Source organism: Macrosteles quadrilineatus, unplaced genomic scaffold (genome assembly GCF_028750875.1).
Source record: "Macrosteles quadrilineatus isolate MER2022 unplaced genomic scaffold, UCM_ALF_1.0 Scaffold_6__1_contigs__length_79288215, whole genome shotgun sequence".
Classification (NCBI taxonomy): Eukaryota; Metazoa; Arthropoda; class Insecta; order Hemiptera; family Cicadellidae; genus Macrosteles; species Macrosteles quadrilineatus.
Window position 1 is genome coordinate 8,138,263 of NW_026542599.1, and position 25,303 is coordinate 8,163,565.

Genomic DNA, 25,303 nt, shown 5'->3' on the forward strand with positions numbered 1-25,303 from the left:
AACCTAAACTACTTTTATTTTAGTGAATGGTGGCAGAATCATTTGCTCGGACACCACCTTAAATGGTTTTAAACCAATGTCAAGAAGAAAGAAATAATAGTAAGTCTCTTCGGGAAGATTATTTAAGTTTTTTTTTCTAGAACCCATTATGTAAAAGTTGATTGATAGTTACTAACGAAAGAATATAAAAGGTATTTATAAGAGTTATGGGCGTAAAAATATATATTTCTAAGTATTCAATATAACAGAGGCAAAATAAAAGTCTATTATACAAAGTTCTTTAGTATTCTCTGATTACCTTTGGGACTAGTATCTGCTTATTTAAGTACATCCAGGATAAAACACTTATAATATTTACTAGTTTCAATATTTTACATAGCTTCTTATAGAGTTTATTCTACAAACAAAATAGTTAAAAGATTATGCGGCTACAGTAGTTAAGCTAAAAGTGCGAATTACCTTTCCTTTGAGTAGTACCGTTCTTAAGACCGTACTGTACTATCACAATTTAATTTACCTTGCCATTTTAAGAAACACATGCCATCAAAACTTGACTGTGATTCGTTCAAACTGATAACTTTTATCGTTTCTTTTTATGTCATACATGCATAAAATAATAGCAAAAAAAAAAATTCTTTTTGTGAAATTAAACACTTACAAGCCAAATATTTTAAGGAATTGTACTTGTAAAATATCTTTTTGGATGAAACAAACATTCCCAAACAGCCTTTTTGATGGAATTTTTCACCTTAAATAAATAAGTATTTGCCTTAATTACATTTTTCTTTTATTCGCTCATTGGGTATGATGATGGGTCCAATCGAAATTGATCACCACTTATTATCTTATTATTAGTGAGTCGGTGGCTCAGTCGGTAGCGTCGCAGACTTCGGGCCCAAGGCAGCGATGTCGTGGGTTCGGATCATGGTCACTGCCGATAACATTTTATCAGTACAGTTCACCTTTGTACTGTACCGGCTCACTCCATGCCTTGCTGTAAACGATCCACGCACGGGCGCTAAGTCTATGTGGACGGGCAAATGCAAGGTTAAAAGAGGCCACCAACCTCAAAAAAAAAAAAAAAAAAAAAAATCGTTTATGTATATTTATCATCTAATGAACCGTATAAGCGAAAATGTATTTCAAAGTGTTAATAGACGTATCTTTTGATTACTTTCCGTAAATTTAAGAACATGAACAGTGCTGATAAAGAAGTTATTAGCATGTTTTTATTATACGTGCTAATTTTGACAACATTACTAGCTATTAAAAAGGTTTTTTCATCATCATATAACCGTATGTAAGGTTTGTACTAAAATATTCCTCTTACAACACTCATACAACAATTTTGTGACAGTTTCTGTGTACAAACTTTTTACAATCTGGGAAAACGTCCTATCTCCCTTCCGCAACAGCAAACTTTCATACCTTTACTTTAAAGGTTCAAGATGAGAAAAACCCAAACTATTTTTAGAAAAAGGAATCCATTATAACCATCAAATAAAAAAAAAATGTTTTCGTAAATCAAAGTATTGAATTTAATTGGTTATTCAAAACATTATTATTTTGAAGGTCTAATGTATACTTGTATAATTATAGGCCTACCTCGTAAAAATATTATTACAAACTTCTATCAGATCATAAAATATATGTTTTAATTCACTTAGAAAATAATATTTTATAAAACACAATCCAAGAAAACTGTTTAATAAAACGTAACAATTAACTTCAAAAAGCCATTTTACAATAATTACGGTATCTTTTTGTAATTTTAATTTCAGTTTCTGGTTGATTTAGGTTATCCATATAAATATATTTCTCGAGTTGGGAAAGTATTTAAACTGGATCATTTGATAATAGCAATATAATATTTTATCTTGCATTCTGATCTTGAACGATAGTAATAATTGTCCCAAAATGTAATCCTTTGCATTAATAAAATACCGGTGGCTACCTATTATTACGCATGAAATAATCCAAAATTGATTGATAAACAATCCAAATACTGTAGCTACGTCTTATGGTAATATATTAATTCCTAATCTGTATTTAGGAATAAAAATTTAAAAAATACAAAGCGCTGAGAATATATGTACTTCACCACCATTAAAAAAACATTTATATACCTACCTAGGGTTTAACTTAAAGATAATCGTTTTAAGCATCTACTGTAAGTCTTTTCTTATGATCCATGAAACTATACACTTTAAATAAGATTTTATTAATTAATTCAGAACTAAGCCTTTACATATTGATTGATCAATAGGAATTAAGTAAATGATAGTAAGAAAATATGAGAAGGGTAATTGTATGGAGATGTTTTTCGGGGAAATTTATTTGGAACGTTTAAAATATTAAGAAAGTCGGAAGGAAGAGCGATAGAGTTGTAAAAGAAGATGTCCTTGTCCTGTGTACAGTTGTAACTGTTAGTGACGTTGATATGAACAACAACAAACTGCAATAACAGATTTGACAATCCTCGAAAACCTCTCCTCATATATGTAACTTATTACTACTAACCTAACAGGTTAGGTCATACCAATGCACACTTAAATACAATTTTCAATTTCAATCACCAATATGTTTATGCGGAAAACAAACTAACTTAAAGGCCTTTGTTCATTCTTTCCATGTACATGTAACTACTGTATTTTCAAACTGAATTACAAGCCAAAATGATGCAATTGCATTGAAACATTGCAAACTGTATACTGGGCTCTCCATACAGTTATACAGTTATACATATACATATACATATACATGTACATATACATATACATATACATATACATATACATATACATATACATATACATATACATACTCCATACATATAATGACATGTAACTGTCCAAACAACGATTACGATCTCGTCGTGTTTGTAGACAAACAAGACACAACAATAACTTTGATTGATGGACTGTCAGATAATGATGTGGCTTCAATATGGAGTTGTTGAGGAACTAGAATTCAGGAAAGTTAAAAAAAAGTTTTAGCGAATTTTTTCATAGGGAAATAGATATCACTGTATGTGGCACTGTAAGAACAAGCCCCAGGACCTCTATGCTTTTTCATTTTGATGACGGAGAAATTAAAAAAAAACTACGTATTTTATATTCCTATGTTATTGCTAGAACGAAAAAAAAACTATTGTAGTTTTTTTGTGGATGAATTTTGATAACATTTTACAATTCATATATTTTATCTGACAGTACTAATATCTTATGGAAATCCCCTTTCCCCTTCCCCATGACAGCAAACCTAAGTACTCGTTGAATTTAGTGTTATTTAAATGGGGGAATAACTATGTCTTGTTTATGGAAATATTTTCATAAAAATTCAAAAAGGCAAACGGAAATTCAATTGGTCTGCAGGTTTACTGTGACGGGTATTTTCTATTTTGGTGGGTATCAACGCCTTTGAATCTTTATGTTTTCTTCTAAGGGAACCACCTACAACCTGCGTTTTTTATCGGGTTTTCTTTCCAAAAATATTAAAAATTTACAACCATAAACAAAAAAAGTCAAGAGACAATTGAACCTGTGACTTGGAATTGAGATGGGTTGCGTTTACCTATTTATCAAAGACTGCGGTACAATAGAGTCCTGTCATTGTGTAAGAGGGGAAGGTGAGGGGGAAGAGTTAAATAATATTAATAGTTAAAAAAACTGTTTATAGATTCGTTAAACTTATTTGTTTACATTAAGGTGGAATAGTATCCAAAAATATATGAATGGATCCCACCAATTTTCTGAGAACTATTTGTTCATAGTAATTAGCATTATATTAAATAATAAGATGATTTTTATTGTAAAGAATGTATGAATGAATAATATTGTAATCCAAACATAACTGAAATTAATTTAAAAAGTCGTTTTGCATGTATAGCGAATTAAGGAATTAAGTTTGTAAGTAATATGAGTGAATTAATCTAAATCTATTTGAATTTAACACAATTACATGTTATGAAATAAATTTCCTAGTACGAAAATGAGTTTCCTTAACATCTAGAAATCAAGGCATTTTATTTTTACGATCGTTCTTAACGCAAACGTAAAAAGGACTTTTGAGAGCTTTTGGTCATCTTCGTAGAGTGCTTTAGCTTCGAAAGAGTCGGTTTACAGGTCAAAAGAACGTTACTAACGTAAAAGAATATGAAGTAAAACTTGTATGAAAAGTTGTTTACAGAGAAATACGTAATACATTTATTTATAGGGACTGTATTGAAAGTTAAAACAATTAACTTTCATGTAGGAATAGACTAAACAAGTAAAATTATAAGTTGCCATATGATCATTTAGTTTTATCAAAATCATCTGCCTTAAACTTATTGAAGTTTTCAATCGTCTTAAGGAAATAATGTGTGACTATTTTTGCCTATGCCATGCACCTTAGCATAAATAAAAGGAGTATACACACTCTAGTTACTACTCTACTACTTGTCTACTCATTTTATCTATGGTATTATCTCTTCCAAAAGCCAAAATATGCATTAAAACTATAATGTACTAAACAAAACAACAGTTCTTGTGCAGCTAGCAGTTTTCTCATCCAATAGGTTAAGGAAAAAAAGGAACGAAGTTAACTTAAGGATTTTAACTAACTTAAGATTAGTCGTAAGCATAATGAACAGTAAGAACCCAGACAGTTATTTCGATGTTGCTGATCACGGTAACTAAATTTTAGCACGATGAGCTGATGTTTCAGTGCAAGCGGGGTTGGGGGTAAGCACTACTATAGCTATTTCAAGAACAAAATTCAACCTTATCAGTTTATCAGTATTTACTTTCCCATTTGTCTTAGCCTTTATCACACATTGAGATTTTGATATTGACCATCTAATATTCGGTAATGGTTAAGAAAGTAAATGACAAATGTATGTAAATGAAAGATACACTACAAATAGCTCTTCAGGGTTGTACATATTCATAAGTGTACTGTGGATGCTCTATTTTCTTATACAACTCTTTTCCGTAAGCTAAAAGGTTTATATTACCTTGCTTTGTCAAATGATCCTTTGCAATAGTCCAATACTATAGTTTGGAACACAGGCTATTAAATTCAAAAAAGAAAAACAAAAAGGAATGAAATTTTTTTGGTTAATGGGAATGGAAAGATTATGGGTAATTCCAATTATCCCTATTGCTCAGGGGGGTAGGAGCAGGAGAGTCGTGCTGTCAGGGTTTTGTGACACAGAATATGTCTAGAAGAGGATTAAAAGTGGCCGAAGTCAGAGAAGAAAAAAACTTTTTCATGGAAAGCGGCCTGGCAAATAAGTTCCAGAATTAAGCCAGAGGTGGTGGTGGGAAAGAGGGGCTTCGCCCCAGCACGACTATAGTTCCGAATTCTGGAGTCCATCATAAGGGGTGACAAAACATTAATTAGTCATCCATCCGATTTGTTTTTATTTGCCACTACCATTTTAGAACACATACACAATATCACGAATAAAATTTTAATAATGAATATAATCCTGAGAAACTATTCCAAAAGTTGCATGGATGTTATGAAAATCACACTTAGATAATTAATCCAAGAATATTTTTTTTCTTTAAGAAGAATATTTTAGATAGTTTAATTATTTTTTCCCTATTCACATTTAGTGACGTGTTTATTGTTCTAGCGTTACTTACCACAAAAATAAAATGTTGCTAGGCTTTGATTCTATTTCCAGAAGATATCAAGATATAATTAACAGTAACAAGGGCAGAGCTTATTAACTCTGGACTCTAACCAAAGAGGATTGTCTGACCCTAATTCTCTTTTGATTGGTTTCTCAAACTAAAAAGCTTCAAGATGCTTTATCCTCTTTGTTATAATATTTAGTTTTCTTTCAAATTGTATTTATGTTAAAATGTATATATGTATGTTTTATATACTCAGTATGATTGATATGTTTACTTTACAAGGTGTTTGTTTCCAAAAAAGTTTTAGTCAAGGTTATCCTACATTTTCTTTTCTGATTTTTTTATATGTAGGTTTTTTATTAAGGTTTTGCGTTGTCAGGCAATGTAATGTTGAACTATACATCTCAACCGTAACAAGTTGTATCGTAAATTGAATTAGTTTAAATATAATTTTACACTATGAAAGATTTTAACTCATGTTTGGGAAATACATTCGGAAACTATCGCTTAATCATTTAAGTCATCGGTATTTTACGTGTTAATAGTTATTTTTTCTTGTCATTAGGTTAACTTGCCTTGTTTTCTAGTTTCCTGCACATTTTAAATTGCTTACACCACTTTTATTCTTATCTAAATAAATGTTGTATCATCCTCATGAAGTTTTGAACTAACAAATTAATAATGATGATGATGAAGAGAAATGGCAAATGCAGAGCGAGATGAAATATAACCTCAGTCAAAGGTAGGCTCATTTACACTTGACCAGTAATTAGCCAAGCTTGGCTTTCACAGCTCTTAGACACTCCTCACCCCTGTCTTTAAGGACGAAGGACACCTAGAACATTCTGTTGAGTTACTTAAACGCATGAAATTATTAGTTTATTTGCTTAAAAAACGATTTTCACATACATTTGTAAATTTTACAACAAAAGTGAATAATGACTGCGCATTTATGGTTTCCATTACCGTAATAAAAATGAAACTTTCTAGAGGGTCACACAATCCTTTTATTTTAACGTAACTCTTATTTGAGAACCCTTAGATGCAGATGATTCTTGACCTAGGTAATTAAGACCAAAACCTCTTCCATAAACTACTTTATTGTGACTTTTGAGAGACTGTTTGGCAAAGCATCAGTGCTTATAAATATTTCACATTATAAAACTATCTGAGTGTTCATGATTGTTGGTGGAACTGAAAGTCGTTTTTATTCTTCAATTTGTTTATACAGTTATACTACAAAGGAAGTAGTAAATAAATTTAAGAAAGAAAGAAAGAAAAGAAAGAAGAAAAGGTGCTTTATTCTTCACAACTTATTTACATCTTATACAATAAAACTCGTCGCCAATGTAGTGTAGTAAATAAATTTAATATTTTATCGTAAAAATATAAAAGGTAAAGTTAATGAGAAGTCATTATTTGTAGTATTTTGTAACATCCTACAATAGCTAAGTTTAAGAAATATTATAGATCATTAATATTAATATATTTCCTTTTAGAGAATTTTAAAGATTGCTAAAATGTACAGTCCTCAATAAAATACTTAGTTTAACGAAGTTTACTAAAATACTAAGGTAACAACATTGCTAGATGTACTTTATTTTTTATTGTACTACAATGTATATACCACATGCATATTCTTTGGTTTAGAAAGAATTAACATATTTGTATTTATAACCTATTAAAATAATTTTGAGTGCATTTTGGGCTGGATAAATACTTATAAATTTGGTTTACAAACTCGAATGTATTTATAAGTAAATTTGCAAAGTTTACATTTTAGTAATACGCGAATAATAAAAATACCGACGTTAAGATGAATTTTTTATTTTACACTTAGCCCTAATCTAGAGATGTAAATGCTACATTAACAGTGCCATGTTTAGTGTGGCTAGGGACAGAAGTATCACCAAGCATCTGTTGGGTATTTCCCCGGGGTATTTTCAGTGGTTGAGACCATTTCAAGATTTTTTGGTTATGTAAAAATCAAGAGGGAAGAGTTTTGTTCCGAATGCTTCGAAATTGTTGAATTGTTTCGAAAGCACTTTACTAAAATAACATATTAGAGATGGACCATTCATTAGTAAGCGGATTGTATTTGTAGGTATGAAGTATTTTTTACATGCATCCAAAGATCAACAATTAGTTAAATATGTATCAAACTAAAAAAATATGTGGAAATTTTATTGAAGGATATGAGAATTTTTAAACAACTTCAATAATCATAGATTCTTTCGAAGGTGTGACGGAAGGTTGGTACTGTAAGTAATATTTAAATCCTGTAACTGCATAGGGTTTCTTTAGCATTGTTTAGAATCCCCATTCAATGTTTAACGTTTATTTTGAACATTTCACACTTGTTTTTTTTTTTTTTTTATAAAACACGTTTTCTGATTTCTAATGAATTAAAACATTTTTCCATAAACTTTTGCCCTTGAGTGAGATATTATCTACATTATTAATATTTAATTTTGAGTACTGCAAGCTACAAAGGATAAAGATTTACTTTGAAAAGAATTAAAAGAGGTAGGAATATTTACCTTGAGTATGACCAATGCCAATACACAAAATATACTGCATATGGAATTTTAAAATTTCAAAACAAGAAAATAGACAAAGTTCATGATCTTTATAACTTTAGTATGACTTTCTTAAATGCATAGTGCTTAAAATAATTTATTTTCTTAAAATAAAAGTGCAAGATAGCAATAGAATGTTGATAATAATTATAATTATTACAACTTGTGACGCACTAAGCTGTCTCAATGAGTATCAAATAATATTACAATGTTATGTTTATTTGCAGGAGAGTTAAGTAACCAAGTCCATTACAGAAGCTCAGGTGGCTGTACCTCTTGCGCTTTTATTGCCAACATTATTGTTATTGCCTTGTAAAAACTTGGTTTTATGCGTGAAGTTATTGCGTTATAAATAACAGTGCATGTAAAAGGGAAAATGAAATTTTTTGTTCCAATAATTTATTATTGGCAAGAATGGTGATACATTGAAAAAGAGTGTTCTTAAAAAAATTTACATTTGTTACCATGGATTATAATTTATTTTTAATTCTCCTAATAAGATTGCTGGTAATGTAAATTAAATATAAACCATTAAAATATAAATATATATATATATAAAAAATAAAATTTATATGCAAAAAGAAAGAGAGGAAAAACTTTAAGTACAAAGACAATTTTAAATATTTTATATACTTTAAAATAAAACAATATTTAAAGTAGGACTTGTTAAGATTGGTTAAGAAAGAAAATTTTTATATATGGATTTGGAAGCTTCCCTTTTTACCTGCCCAGAGGTAAAAACACTTTAGGTAAAGGATTTAGTACTAACTTTACAAAAAAATCAAAAATGACATACAGATGAATTAGCAATATATTTTTGATTAGCCTATTTACTTTTTCTGTTCTATCAAAAGGTACACGATAATATTAGATACTTTGAAAAGTTTCCTTTCTAACTTCAGGATCTACTTTTCCGAATATACAAATATGTTTTTAAGAACGATAGTATTTTTTATTTTATATTGTTTATATTACTATTGGCTTTGCGTTTATAGTCCATTGTAATTGTATGACTGTTTTAACAGTAGATAACAAGAGCCACAAAATTCTTTTCAGTATTTTAAGTACTTTGCGAGGGTCGGAAATAGGAATTATACTATATCAGTTTGACTTATGCTAGAAAATGGTTTAATTGGTGTATACTGTACATGTTTGTAAGTAAAGTCAATTATGTGTAGGATTCAAATATTATTTTACAGTATACAGCACTCTGTCACGTTCAAGCAGACGTGGCTAACGCCTTATCATATCAATCTCGTGTGCGAGATGTAGTTTTAGAACCTTCTAGAGAATATATTATAGTTTGTAAGAGGTTATTTTTATGAAGGCAGATGTTTTTTTTTAAAGGAAATGAATCATATGTTTGATAAACTTAACTAAATTTTCACTTATACGAGAATTTAAAAATACATGGAAACTTTAAAGTCCAGTGGGGTGAATCACATTGAACTGAGCGTGACAAAAATTATGCAATGACTTCTGCAGATAATTCCCTTTAATTTGGCACATCAATCATCAAAATTGGTCAATAAATAAAAGAGGTTTGCTGTGCACAAGAAGTTCCTTACGGAATTAGAATAATAGATGAATTATTTAAACATCTTGCTCACCTTACAAAAGTTTCCAAGTGTACTTACGACGAAAATGCTCTAACATTTTGGACAAACTACATTGCTAATTTACAATAGAAAAAAATAATATCGAGGTTTTACAAGAATGAGATTATTCGAGGCATTCTGTTTTCAAAACCATAATCGAGTGAACTCAGTTAAATGAATGAATTTGTAATAACTTTTGTTGAATGTGTGGTTTTTTAGATAAATTCAAGACCCCCATTCTCTAAAAAAGATTATTAACTAATTCTGTCACTGATACCCGATTTAACAAGGTAGGAAAACTTAGAGATCCATAGTAGCTTGATCAGTGACAAAGGAAACCTTCATGTTGAGTAATTAAACTTGATTCAGAACATGTGCAAGTTTATGTCAAGTCTGAAATTCAAACTTATACCCCCATACAACTGGAGTTAATACAAAATAGGTAAAAGAGTCAAATAAATTATCAATTTAACTGTTGGTTATTAGAATGTCGGTAGGGATTCAATAAATACGCTTGAAAACTAATCAACAGGGTTTTAATCCACCTGTTGACATGCCCTACTTTGTACTAGACCACCCATGTGTGGACGTTGCTTTACCTAATGCATTTTTCAGACTGTTCTAGTTTTTCTGCTTTATTTCAATAGGATATTGAGGAATACAAAAAGTATACTACCAAACATACATGGTCCTCCCTTTTTACGATGAATACACAATCTCATTTGATTTAATACGTGTTATTATATTTTAGAGATTTTACAGGAAGTAGTATGAATTCATGCATTTAAATCGGGCAAGGTTTTAGCTTGATAAAAGCGTCATTCTTTGTAGGTCTTGGGTTGTTTTGTTTTGTACTTGTATGGCATGTGACAATAACGCCCCTCACTCAATTTCCTTCCGGCTTCGCTTGACGGAAATACAAATTTTGTTTAACAAAGAGTTCCAAAAATATAGTGGTTCTGTTTTGTTTTCAGGTACACAGTGTAATTTTATTGATATTCTTGAATACCTGTTTTTATCCTTGTTTATTTTTTTTTGTAACAGATGTATTTTCAAAAAGTAATTGTTTAGTGTGCATATAATTGTTTACTTTTTGACCTAGGACGCAAAAAGCCCAACTAGATTAGCTAGGGTTTGCTAATTTATTAAGGCTAGACCTAGGGGTTGCGGCATTATCACACAGATAGATTCCATTGGTGATTTGGTGATAGTTGACAATAGTTTACTACGGTATGGATATGTTTCAATTCTTAACACTCTGAATTAGGTATCGTACTGTAGAGAATAAACATGGTTCAATTTATGATTTAAATTCAAATACTATGTTAATTTGAGAAATTACTACAATTTGGCCTTGCCAAGTTTACAAAAAATTTCGGCGAGGTCTAATTGACGCAAATAAACAACAAACAAGTTGTTTAGTGTTTATCCTTTTACTTTTTAAGAAAATTACCCATATCTCAGGTAATACTACATTTAAATATCTTACATAAACTCTGCATGCACTTATTTTTAGATTATAAGTGTTTTCACTGTTTTAGATTGGTAAATGAACGATGTTTTGATTGAAAATGAAAATCATTCCTTTTTTGGCATGTATTACTATGAAATAATATTATTTAGAGCTATAACTACTACTATAGAAAAAATAAATCACTTACTGGTTTGTGGTAAAGTAAAAAAAGTTGGATGACTCCCAAAAAAACTTGCCCAGCCTCGAAGCTCCATCACTGGTCCTGGTCCAATTACTGGAGGCTGTAAACATAATCTGGGATGAGATGAAGCCACAGACTGAGACTCTGCCATCCATCTGGGAGTTTTAGAGAGACGCCTTTTTTCCTTTCTTCCTATAATAATTGCTTTTATTGTAAAATATGGTTACATCTTTTTAAACCTTTTAGTAAAAGAAAACAAGGCCTTGATTTTGTGGGTTACTCAAGCTAATACAGTAAAACAATATTTTTTTGGTTGGAATTTGATTTAATTTGATTATGTTTTTCAAAGGTTTGATTTTAAGGCTCTGAACAGCACATTTTATTTGAATACTAGGTGGCCCGACAGACGTCGTCCTGTCCTAATGTGGTTTTATGCCAAATGGTTCATTTTCAAGATGAGCTCGTTCGCATGGCTCAATCACGTCTTGGTTGAAGTTCGCTCGCTACGCTCACTCACCTTTAGGTTGGAGCTCGTTCACTACGCTAACTCACCCCCAGGTTGAAGTTCGTTCGCTACGCTCACTCACCTTTTGGTTGCAAATTAGCTGTTCTCATAAATAAAAAAAAAATAATCGAGCTGCACCCTGTTGGTAAACCTATTAAGTGTTAAATGCTATTGAATATCACAGAATCAAATTCTTCAGTTGAACCAGCTGTTAAGATTCTTTAATTCCATTTAAATATGAGTAATCATAAGGTTAACATGGGAAACTCCAGAGCCACTGGGGCGGAGCCCTTTTGACGGATCTGCACAAAACTTCACACAAACCATCCTTGAATAATTCTTAATAATACCTGAAAGTTTCATTACAATCTGTCGAGCGGTTTCAGAGTCCATAAAGGGCAAACAAACAATAAAAACATACATACAAACAAGCATACATTGGATTTATATATATATATAGATTAAACGAGGGTATTGTTAGAGCTTATATAATTTTTTTTTCGAACAACACATTTTCATGCTTTAAACACAATAAAAAGATTAAAAAAGAAACGGTTTGATATTAGGCTTAATATAATGTATTATTTGCAGGATTATGTTCCTCAATTAATATTAGTGTTGGTTATTTGCATTTTTTCTCGTTTATCTTGTTTTATAAATATTCATAATCTTTCACATCATACATCTAGAAATGAAATTTGTATCGTATATTAAATAAATGTCAAAAAAGTTTGAAATGAATCTCTAAAGTACACTGCTCCAGCACTTAAAACAGTTGTCAGAACTTTTAAATATTTAAAAGCACTCAAACAAATAAGTAACATAAGTTTGCGTTTACTTTCACTCCAACCTGACCTATATTGTATTCAGTAGGTTATACTCGAAAACAGTTTTGTTTTAATATTTAATTCATTGTAAGGTATCCAAGGGACCTATCAGTGCTAGATTTAATGACAGTTTGCACATTAATATTTTTTTATATTCCTACAAATCTTTAAGTTCTTAATGATATATATAATTCGCCATTATACTTTTATTGGAATTATATCTTTGGGCAGTTTACATAAACGTGTATTTACTTCATTAATTACTTGAATTGGACAAATAATCCACACATACGTACATGGATGTTTTGTGTATAGATTTTTATATTTATTTATTTAAGATATAACATCTGATTCAATGGGTACAACTGTTATATTGCTCATGTATGTACAACGCTGAAAGAAATATGGCATCACTAATTGCGAAGTTAGCAAACTGGGGCTTTGGTCAACACTTAAGTATGTCTCTAAAAAAAAAAAAAAAAAAAAAAAAACAACTTAATAACGATAAATAATATCATTATTTTGAAATTATCCCTACTCTTTAACTTGGTCTATTACGAATCAATCAAACCTGACTTAAATGCATATTAGATCCTCCTAAATTGGCCTTGTGATCATCTGGCGTGATTAACAACATTAAATGTCCTTAAAATGTTTTAAACAAGAATTGTTTTGCTCGATAAAAAAGTAAGTTAACAATAAAACAATTCATTATTTGAAAGATGTAGTATACGTAAGCATACATACTACAAATATTAGTTATTTTAATTTCAGATATGGTTTGAAATAGTGAACTGGAACACTTTGATAAGAATGAAAATTGAACAATGATTTTACTTGATAGTACTAATTTATGCTTAGTTCTCTTATTCTATATACTGTAGATGTAAATAAAACATTATGCATCTTAGTTGAACTATAGTGTCTCTAAAATATAAGTGAAATAATCAATTTTAAAGCAACGTGCAAATTTTAATCAGTTGTTTTTATGAAAACAGGTGAATTAGTAATATACGTACCGTTGTTATGTTTAGAATAATACAGTACTTAAAATATAGTAATGATAAAGGTGTCTTTTTAATATTCCAGCAAATTTGTATTACTAAAGTATTATTTAAAATGATAATTTAGAATATAGAATATAATATAAAACTTAAATACCTCACATATGATTAACCAGTGGCTACATGTGGTAGTGTATTGTTGTTTTGTTGGATACCGAAAATTACCGTATCATATATACTGGTTGTCAAATACATCCACTCCTGTAATATTCAATCAGTGTAGTGAAATTTAGCTGAAACTATTTTGTGACCATTGTTTATATACGATGCAAGCAATTAAACAAATAAAAAAAAAGTAGTCCTTCTGTAAAATTAAAAAAATAATCTCTCGTCGATTTGATTTTCTTAAATAGAAAAATAGATTAAGATTTTTTTCATTTCCTTTTTTTTAATGCGTTGCTATGTAAGAAATATATTATTGATTAAAAACCGCCTTATCAGATTTCTGTTAGGATCAATGCGTTTTCATAATAATATATTTCATACTGAATAGGAGATTGTACGAGTAAAAAGTAAAAAGCTATTATGCAAAGTTCTTTAATATTGCATGATTTCCTTTGGGACAGGGATCCTTTTCTACTTTAAGTTCATTCAGGGCAGGACAGTTTTGGATCTCCATTAACGCATAAAACATTTTATGAAAATATTTTTATATATTTTCATACAATATTTTAATGCCTACCAAACATATATTTAAATATGTCTACTCTAATTATCCTATTAGTAATATTCTGTAGGTATTATTCCTACGATTTTTTATAAAAAATGTTGTTCTTTTTTTACAATCCAAAAACAAATTCATTTGGATCCCATCAAATTATGCTGCTTGGTAATTTATGTAATTATCTTATTTCCAAGAACCCTTTTGTTACAGATTTATGTTGAATTTACACTTTTACTTTTGATTTCTGAAATTATATCTTTTTAATTTGTTATTATCAAATAACATAATGCAAGAAGAAACTAAAAGAAATAATTGACTTTGTTGGCCAAACAGGGCTATGTTTTAATTTAAAGAAATATTAAACTTACATTTTAAGGGCACATACTAACTGGGTTCATTAAAAGAAATGTTCAACATTTCATAAGTCAATACTCTTTTTGGGATTTCTCTGAGGAGTGGTCAGATAAATATGCCTCACATTAACTGAAGTTAAAATCCCTTTTCTTGGCTGCAGGAGATTTTATGGGAAAGATGGCACACAAAGACTTTTTTTCACATTACCTCATCTAGTTTAGATACGTATTTAAGGATATTTCTTTAAATTTTGTGTTAAGTTGCAATGCGAACTTGTGTTACTATTATTTTATAAATTCACTCGGCTATATGAAACCCAATGATCAAGTTTCAATTTCTTTGGCAGCCGTCCAATCTTGGGACTATGTATAAAAGGGTTTTATTAAAAGATCCTCTTTACGACATCCAGCCCACAACATCGTGACAGTTTCTGTGTAAAAACTTCTCACAATCTGGGAAAACGTTCTATCTCCCTTCCGCAACAGCAAACTTTCACACTTTCAGTTTTGAGGGTTCATGAAGGAAAAACACCATTATTTAAAAGCTTTTAAAATTAAATTGTAATTGATTAACTATGTTTACACTAATGCACTGAATGGCTCATCATGTCAGCTAATATTAAACCAATATTAAAATACATCTATTTAAGTACATTTATAAATTACTGTACAGTCAACTGACAAAGTGGCCTTTCTTGCAATATATTACAGAGAGTTGCTAACTGCTACATTTACTTACTTTGGCCACACACTTTTTACTTTTGCCGCACAGTTTTTTTTTTTTTTTGCCGCACACCAATATCCCAACCAAACAACACAAAAATCGTGCTTTTATTAGGCACATAATTCGTCTAGCTTGAATATAAGTTGGCAACACTTAAAGATATTACGACTACGATCAGCCGGTGCAGTGTTGTTGTGGTGGTGTGGTATTTCGTTCAATGTTTTGATTTAACCTAACATAAAAACGTGGTGTACAGTGTTTGAAAGACAAATTATTTCTATAGAAACTGTAGGAAAAATATAATGTGTAGCAAGAGTGCAAACTGCATTTGCCCACTATTTACACAAGTAACTATATATCATTTGGATTACGATACCAATTTAAAATTAACTTCGGGCGTAAAAATATTTATAAAAACATCAAAATTAAAAAAAATTCGTATGTTGAAGTTATTTGAATTCTACGGGTCTAGGTCTTGTAATGCCAGTAATAACTTCTTCCCTTTAGGGAAATTCACTAAAAGGACATTGGCATATCGTTTGTTCAACATAGACATAAATTGTAGCACGAAAATATTTGCTCCAAATAAATAAAATGTATGTAAATACAAAAAAATAATATAATTATTTATTAATCGGGACAGTGTGTGTCATCTTGGATAAAACTTAAAATAGAATTGAGTCAAGTTGTCTGAGAAAGTTTGTCTTGTCTTGTGTTTAGCCTTTGACAATTTCGGACGTTGACATGAACAAAAATGTCTAACAAAGATAATGTATAAAACACCCTGCATAATATCTTCATCAAATTATTTTTACATGCAACACCTTAGTGTTCACGAATGGTTAAGAAGGAAATACAGTTAATGTGAAATCGTGAATCTGTTTACCGTTATTTTATACCTTACCTTATATGATTTTCAAATTGTATTTTTGAAGGATTAAACCCCTTGGAAATTTAATAAATCTTAAGTAGTGGGACTATCAACTTTAAACTATTATATAAACTATTTTTTTTTTTTTATTAAAATAGTAAATATTAAATACTTATTCCCGACTTACAAAGTAGCCAAAACATTAAGGAATTAATGAACTTTTTGATATTGGTACTGAGCCAATGTAGAAATTACGAGATTGCTAAGCAGATTTTAATTCAAAATTGTATTAAATCGACACTTTAAATCAATTGCGAGCGTATAATCTATATAAATAAAATTAGAGTTTTGTCTGTACACTGCTCAGAATTATATACTTTTAGGTTATTTTTACGTTTTATACATTAAAGAAGCAGAAACGAGTCTTATCTCAATTTCTGTCTGTCTGTCTGTCTGTCTGTCTGTCTGTCTGTCCCTTTGTCTGTAACACTCAAGATGGCATTTTACGCAATCTTCTCCGTGAAAACCAGAGTACATATCAAGATCCAAGCCATTTTAATGTATTCACTGGATTGGCGAGAGTGTCTTTAGTGATTTAAATATAGCCTCACTACTTTGTAAATAAAATTACGGACGTTCAAAAATGCAGTTTTGTGCGATTTTTGTCAAATTTTCGTTTAATTTTTATCACAGAATGGTCTATGAAATAACGAACAGCTGTTAGGATCAAGATTATTTTTTCTAGCTGTCAATGACATGTTTACAAATGCTGTTTACAAATACCGCAACTATTTCGAATCACGTTTTGAAAGCAAATCCCAACCAAGTGAGATTAAAAAAGTTTTTCTTACATATAGTCTAATAGTGTAACCGTAAATGAAATTAAATAACTAGACATCGTCCAAATCGGAACCAGAAATTCTTTGAGTATAAAATGTTTCTTGAGTTTTGACAACCAGAAAGAAGAAGACCTTGAATCAGTGTTGTATAGGGCTGTGACACTGAAATGATCGTCGCCAATAGCTTACAAAAAAGGTTTCCACTCATTGACGGCGCTTCAATGGCGATTGTGTAAAGTGTAAAGTAAAAAATCACAACTGCAGTGGGTGATTGTAACAGAGGTTTTACAGAGGAAGTGCTAAACTCGCTTTTCCAATGTGTCACTTTCTGTTTCTACTCACCGTGTGATGCAATCGCTGGACCATACAGCAAATAGGCCCATAGCTCATATCTTGGGTACGTAAGCCTACATATTTATTCATAACAACCTTTTTGACGACGATCCTTGATACCGGTACTTTTCCATAGAATACATGGCCTGCCTACTTAAAAAATAAAATTACAAATGACCAAAACCCCAACATTGTGTGATTTTCGTCACATTTCCATCTAATGTTAATAGATATACTAATCATTGTTTAGAGAATGCGTAATCTATTAAATAACAAAAAGTTGTTTGGGTAAGGTTGCTTTTTTTTCAAACTGACACCGATAAGTTTACGCTATAACTTTTTACGAGAAAATCCAAAAGCAAGAGATCAATAACCTCGAAGCTAGATATTAATGTATTTACTGTAATTGGTCCGATTTACTGTAATTCTTAGGTAGGTTCTTACGAAGGTACTGGTTCTTTTCCTTAGAACCGGTAGTTTACAAATTAGATATCGTTGGTGTTGCACCTTATTTATTAGAGCCGTCCGTATTCAATTTAAGAGATGTCTTAACTCTGTATAAGTTTTGCTTTTTCTGCCTGGATTCCAAATCTTAGCTTACCCGGTATGCTAAGAAAATGATAACCTATTTGAGTAAAACATTTGTTGGGCAAACCATCATGAATTGTTTACGCCTTTATATTGTTTATGTATCAATAGTTCGTGGCCTTTGTTGGATTGTTGTATTGTGTTGTTTTGTTGTATGTTGGTAACGCATTAATGTCCTTATTTCTCAGTGTTTCACGGAATGGACAAGAGCACCTTTGATACTGAAAATGTCAACCGGAATAAAGTGTTAAATGTTGAGGTTGAAATAGTACTTTAAATACGTTTAAGTTAACCGATGTGGAAAGTAACTTTCAATTATAGGCCTACTTTAGTGCTACGCTTCATGGATCTATAAAACATTTTTAAGTTTAATCATTGGACATATGGACCAACACGATCCGGGTGACATTTAATTGCGAAGCATTTATTTTGGCTTGAACTGTCAGATACTGTATTTGCGAAGGTTTATATATAATAGTTTTGCCAGCATATCTGCAAATATGCAAACTAATTGCTGCTCTTAATCTTAATATAAGAAGGTTTCAACTGACTACTATAAGATCCCCGTGCGTAGAACGGGCACACAGCTAGTAATAATAATAATAATAAAAATAATACTTTATTCTGTTGACAATGAACATTGTGTTGACATTACAATTAATTAATTTCAACATAGGTTTCTAATATTAGATCAACATCGCTAACCTATCACATTGACTTGGTTAAGTGTGTGTGTGTGTAATTGAGCTTTGTTAACAATTAGGCTAAGTGTTTCATACATATATTCTCAACACTGTTTCGATGAACAAAAAATCTATTCCCAGCTGATTCAAAAATGCAATATTGTTTTTGTCAAATGCTTTTTGAACAGCTAATATAATACTAGTGTTGTGCATAAACTAATTATAATTATAACTAGTAATGTATTGCAAATATTTTATTGGTTCTTCAAATAATGAATTTAAGGACACTTTAAACTAAAAATTATAACTTCAATATTTAAAGTAATCAACTAAATCATTACATTTGCAATTGATTAGCTAAGTTGTGTAATAGGTTTCACCTAACTAAAAATAAAATCTCATACATCCAACTCTTTTTTGAGTTTCAGCATCACACAGAAGAAATCTTAAGAGTTTGCAAAAGAGATTAGAGCCCAGTTCTCTTTGATTAGCTGTTGAAGGACATATCTTAAGCAGTGTCAAGAGACATAAGCAGATTTCAAGTGAGACCAGCATCTTCGCCTACTGACACCTCACCCCAATGTTCATGAGAAACTTTAGACTCAACACAGAATTTAAGTTCAACAAAAATCAGTTTAAAGCTATCAATTATGTTCACAGTATCGTAATTATTATTAATTTATATAAAACTCCTCATAGAAACTTTAACAGTATACAACATAAAACATCATGTATATATCAAAATTAAATTTAAACATTCAAGTAAAGTTACCAAGCATGTTTCTATCAACAAGATTCAAGCAACCATGACGTGTTATTTTTATAATTTCCTTTTTATCTATAGCCAACACGCTTTGAGAACATTGCGATTGTTGTTACTTGCCTATAAATGATAAAACTATTATCACTCTTTATTTTATGATGTGACATCAACCTTATAGTAGTAAATTTTAGACACATTATCCTCAACTTTTGCCAAACGCGTTTTCAAGAGCCTGACTCAGATATTTGGGCCCTTTATGGCGTAATCTATAAGTACAGAGTCAGATGATCGTGAATTATTAAATTTTTCCTGTGTCTAAATTATTGTATTTGAGGTTAGGTTTCTCACCTATATTAGGGATAAGTTTTAATTCAATAAAAAATAATCACCCATCTAATGTAATTTATAGCTCTTGATCCAATAAAGGAAAGCGAAAATGTAAAATTCGTGACTATGTTTATTTATTAGTAATTTCTTTGTGTACAGTTAAGTATTAAAAAAATATATTTTTTCAATGTCACATACACATTGTAGCATAATGTAAACACCTGGTTAAAACAAGTGTTTATTATCTAAATAACAAAAAATATGAAAATAACCAATTAAGTTCGGGAGTACCTGAGTCGCTTGGTTGTACTCGTCAATTCAATCCTGTTGGAAGAAAATATTCAGTTTTTTTCTACCAATTTAAATTATTTTACAAATGTTATTAAACTATGACATAAATTTGTTTAAAGTTGTTCAATGTTAAATAGTAACAATATCCCTAAAAACTTCAATGGAAATTAATTGTTCGCCTTGACGAATCAGTTATCAATTGTTATTTGCAGGTAAATTATACTGATTATATTATTTAATTTTGATTATTTAGTAACAAAGATAATTTAAAATTTAAAAGCGTACATATTAAGGAGGTGTGGATTTCCTTGGGTGTGGACTATTGACTAAGCTATTCTTGGCTGGGTTTCACATCGTCAGCACTTTTAAACTTAGACATTCCAAGGGTGTGTGCTTGATATTTGGTTTAAAATTATGTTTCCATGAAATTTATTATTAGGTGATAAAATCATGTCTTATGATTTAGTGTACAGTAAAGAGTGTAGGTGTGAACAGAAGTTACAGCTATAAAAGTCATAGCTTAATCTACTTTGGTATAATAAGTAGCACTGTTGTGTAAATTGTTTGTGAGAAGAAAATGGTATAAAGAAAGTTACTGATACTGTTTTCTAATATTAAAAAAATATATTACTTATACTACTTATACTTTCACTATAAATATTAAAACGTTTACTAAAACTTCAAAACGAATTTTCACCCATTCCGTTTACACATTCGAGACGTAAGTTATTATTTTAAAATATTGAGGCTAGCTATTTTTATTTTTATTGGAAATTCTAACCATGACATATCCCAATATGAGAGTTAGTAAAATGGCGTTCCCCATTTAAGAGATCTTTGAGCCTAGTCGTGTTTATTCATAAAACAGATATTATATCATAAACATAATACCGTATCTCATGGCACGATATATTTTTAAATTACAAACACTTTGGTATTAAAATAAATACTTTGTGACAATAAATATGGCCGTTAGCAATTACAGACTCTTAAACGCTAATGTCCACCGGTATTTCAGGAACATATTAATCCAGAAGAGATTCCGTAGTTAAAACATAATTATTTTGTTTAGGCTTTATACATTTGAAACTATCCTAAAAAATAATCAAGAATTTACTATAGAATAGAAGAACTATTCTATAGAACTACTATAGAATTTACTAAGAATAGAACTGTAATATACGTCTCTGTATAAATATAATATATAGCATTTATTTATACATGTAATATATGTTCCAACTATTCAGTTTTCTTTATCAGTATTTTCCTAAATGCAAAAATTTTGTTCTGTCTTCAATAATATAAACATTATTCTAATTACATGAAAAAAACTAATATCAAAATTTTTTTTTTTTTCTAAAGATTATTTGTTTCCTACGTGAACTATATATTCATTTTGAATACTTGCTATAAATGTAAGCTATAGATGAAAGTAAGAGTTATGTAAATATATTTTATCCAAGATGTTTGTGTTATGATGAATACAACGTAGATTGTTCTCAAACAAGAAGGTGTCAAAGTTAACATCTCCACGTTTTCCTGTTTCCTTAGTTCAATATTGTACTTTGTAAATACAATATTAACCTCTTATTGCTATCAAGTACAATATCAACTATATTTTATACCTGGTCTCTTTTTATGGTAAATTAATGATAAATTAGTTAAAATGAGAGCATAAAGGATTTTCCACAATTATTATTAACTGCATTGTACTACTGTATATACTGCAAAGTACTACTGATAAAGTAAATTACTAAAGCGAGTAAATTAAATTGATGAAGTGTCTGTTTAATAAGGTTAGGATTAGTTTCCACGCTTTGTTCATTTTAGCCAATGTTTTCCATATACGACCTCATAAATATGGATGGTTTTTATTGAAATTAAAATACAATTGTATAAATTTATATAAAAGTAAAATTATGTAAAGTTTCCTCGCGAACGTAATTTTTGAAGTCGGGAGAGTTTACTCAATCAGGCTAATCACAGTACTTTCACGTGAGTCTTACTTCCAGATTCCCTCATTCAACTTTTTTATTTAGTTTAGTTTTTTTTTGTCACTGAAATGTAAATGGATCGTTATTAAAATGTACTCTTCTTTACCAAATAAATACGTACTAGTTTGCAAAATCAATATTAGATTTAATTCTAGTTACATTCGACCATGCAATAAATCAAATAGGAAAACTGATCCAACAACGAGCAAAGAAATAACAAGCATTTCCAATAGCGATGGACAAACAGGGTTATTTGACTAGTTGCAGTAGTCGTAGCTGATGTTACATTCAAAGTTGTCGTGTTAACGGACAACAATGAACAGCTGATAATGACGTCATTGAGCCTGCAACTGATAATGAAATTGAACCGTCTCGCACACTATCCACATCCCCGTTACTGCAGATGAGTTCTTTTCAACATAAATTTAACGCGAGTTAATATTATGAAGGTTAAAGTGTGTAAAACAATTATCTCAACGTTATTAAATTGAAAAAGTATTTCTGTGATATACACGCTTACAGAATATTACAAAATATGTTAAAGAAAAAATGTTGAGTATCGTTATTTTTAAAGGGTGGTTTACATTATTGAAATATATGTTTTAAATTTACCGTTACCACCATCAATTCATTTATTTTGGTTTCAGAACAACATAAAACACATTTAAATATCACAATATTTGGCATTTGTGTTCCTATCCTGCACTTGCTGTTAATGAATAACGTTTTTAGGTATAACAAGCTAATAAACGTATATAAAGATTGTTTTTATTTAAACTAATTATCTGATGCATATTAATATATACCATCAAAAAGTTTATGTATTTTCACAAGCAGTTAATTGTTACTTAAGTTAGTTAATTTTAGTTGGTTAAGTGTAATTAAGCTCTTAATTTATCTCGGATAGATAAATTCTTATAGTATCATCTCATTTAACCAGGGCCGGGGTAGCTGCTATCCCCGGCCCTGTCATTTAACGACACACTACACCATACTTCAAAATATATAATTATTTGTTTTGGAATGTTCGGTTTTTTGAGCTCGTAACTAATTAGTTGTATGAGTTGAAACTAAAATATGAGCGTATATATGTATATTTTCTCATTAAAATGTTGATCTACTCGTATAAATAGCCGGTGGAAAATGGTAAATGAGTGTTTGTATTTCAATGGGATTATGAATATATAGATAGCTCAAACTAGACTTTTTTGAGCTTTTAAAATATTTTTTAACATAAATTTGTTTTCTTACAAAAATTTCAATTTTTATAAACTTTCGAAATTTATCTGACTCAAATATCTGAAGATTTAAAAACGAATCAGTATTTGCTTAGTCAATTAATTAAGTTAATTTAACTTTAATTTAATCTCGTTGCAATAATTCTAAGAAATTCAAGCAAATATTTACTTTCAAACCGCTTGTAACAGTGCCTCAATTCTAAGAAAGTCTAAGGGACTTTTCTGCAGATAACGTCACACAAATTTCCAATTACAAAAACGTACTACAAGAATTCCTTGAAAATGTTATGATATCCGAGTATGTTATATGTCACATGTTATTTAACTTAAGTTGGTTATAAAGATTCAATGTTTACTACTTATAACTATTGTTATTTTATTGGTGTTAATTTAAAGCAGATCTTTTTATTGTTTTAACCACATTTAGATGTATAAAGCTAAAATCAATTACTTAAAAATAATCTGAAGTGAACTTATTCATTATCGTTAGTTTAAAAAAGGTCAAATCATAGAAATGAGAAACATTTATTATTTAAATACAATTGTTTCTACTATTTCATAATTTGAAATTATTATTGACACAATTTCATGTTCACAATCGTAAACAAATCCATGAATAGTTACGATTATTTTTACAAACATCTATTTGAAACATGATTTATGAAAATAAATGCTAGTACACATAAATCCTTCGGCATTTATTTTTACATTACTTTTTGAACTGTTTTCTTTTACAGTAATTACTCTTAAAGAACGTAAATGCTACACTAACAGCAAAATGTTTTGTGGCTGAAGACAGAAATGTCACCAAGCATCAGTTTGGCATTTCCCCAGAGTACTGTAGGATTGTGATCATTTTAAGATGGCTTGGGAAAATAAAAGGAAAAGGGGAAAATTGGAGGAAACCGTTTCGGCCGATACACGGAAATGTTTCTAAACCTCGAGTGTTTACCGATAAACGACCAAATGGTATAAAACTACAGCAATCAGTTTAAGATTTCTACTCTCGATGATTTATAATAATATAAACGCTTATTTTATTATTTCACTTATTTTTCCATTATGAATTACGGTATAATGGACAATGGTATGGGGTTCTTCTAGTCATACCGAACAAATTTTTATCCTCCAAAAAAGAGCAGTTAGAGTCTTAGCGAAAGTGTCTCGAATTACTCACAGTAAAGAGATTTTCATTCAGTTTAAAATTCTTACTCTGTATAGTTCTTATATCTTCAAACTGGCTTTAATGTTTAAAAGTGATTTCGACACATTCATGGAAGATCAACATGTGCATCATCACAACACTAGATTTAAAAACAATATAACACCAGTTCAACACAGACTTAAGTATTCCATTTATCTCATCGGGCCCAAAAATATATAACAAATTACCTTCTTCAATTAGGGGCACTGATTCATTCCCTAAATTCAAAAATAAGTTAAACAATTTCCTTTTGGAGAAGGCCTTCTTCAAATTGGAGGAATATATGGAAGCTGTGTAGATGTTAAGGCTCAGTATGTGAAATTTATTTTAGTAATAATTTTAGTATAATAGAGACTATAAAATATTGTAACAATAACGAATCACTTGTCTGAATATGATGTTATGTGATTATTGGAAAATAAATAAATAAACTTTAAAAGAGATAGTAAGTTCAGCCATTCTAAAACGTAAATTTGTATTCACGTGTATTCAAATTTTCTTGAATGTTTTGACGATACTTACAGTTGTCACAATTATTATCTACTTGAACGCTGGACAATATTTACATTTTTTACT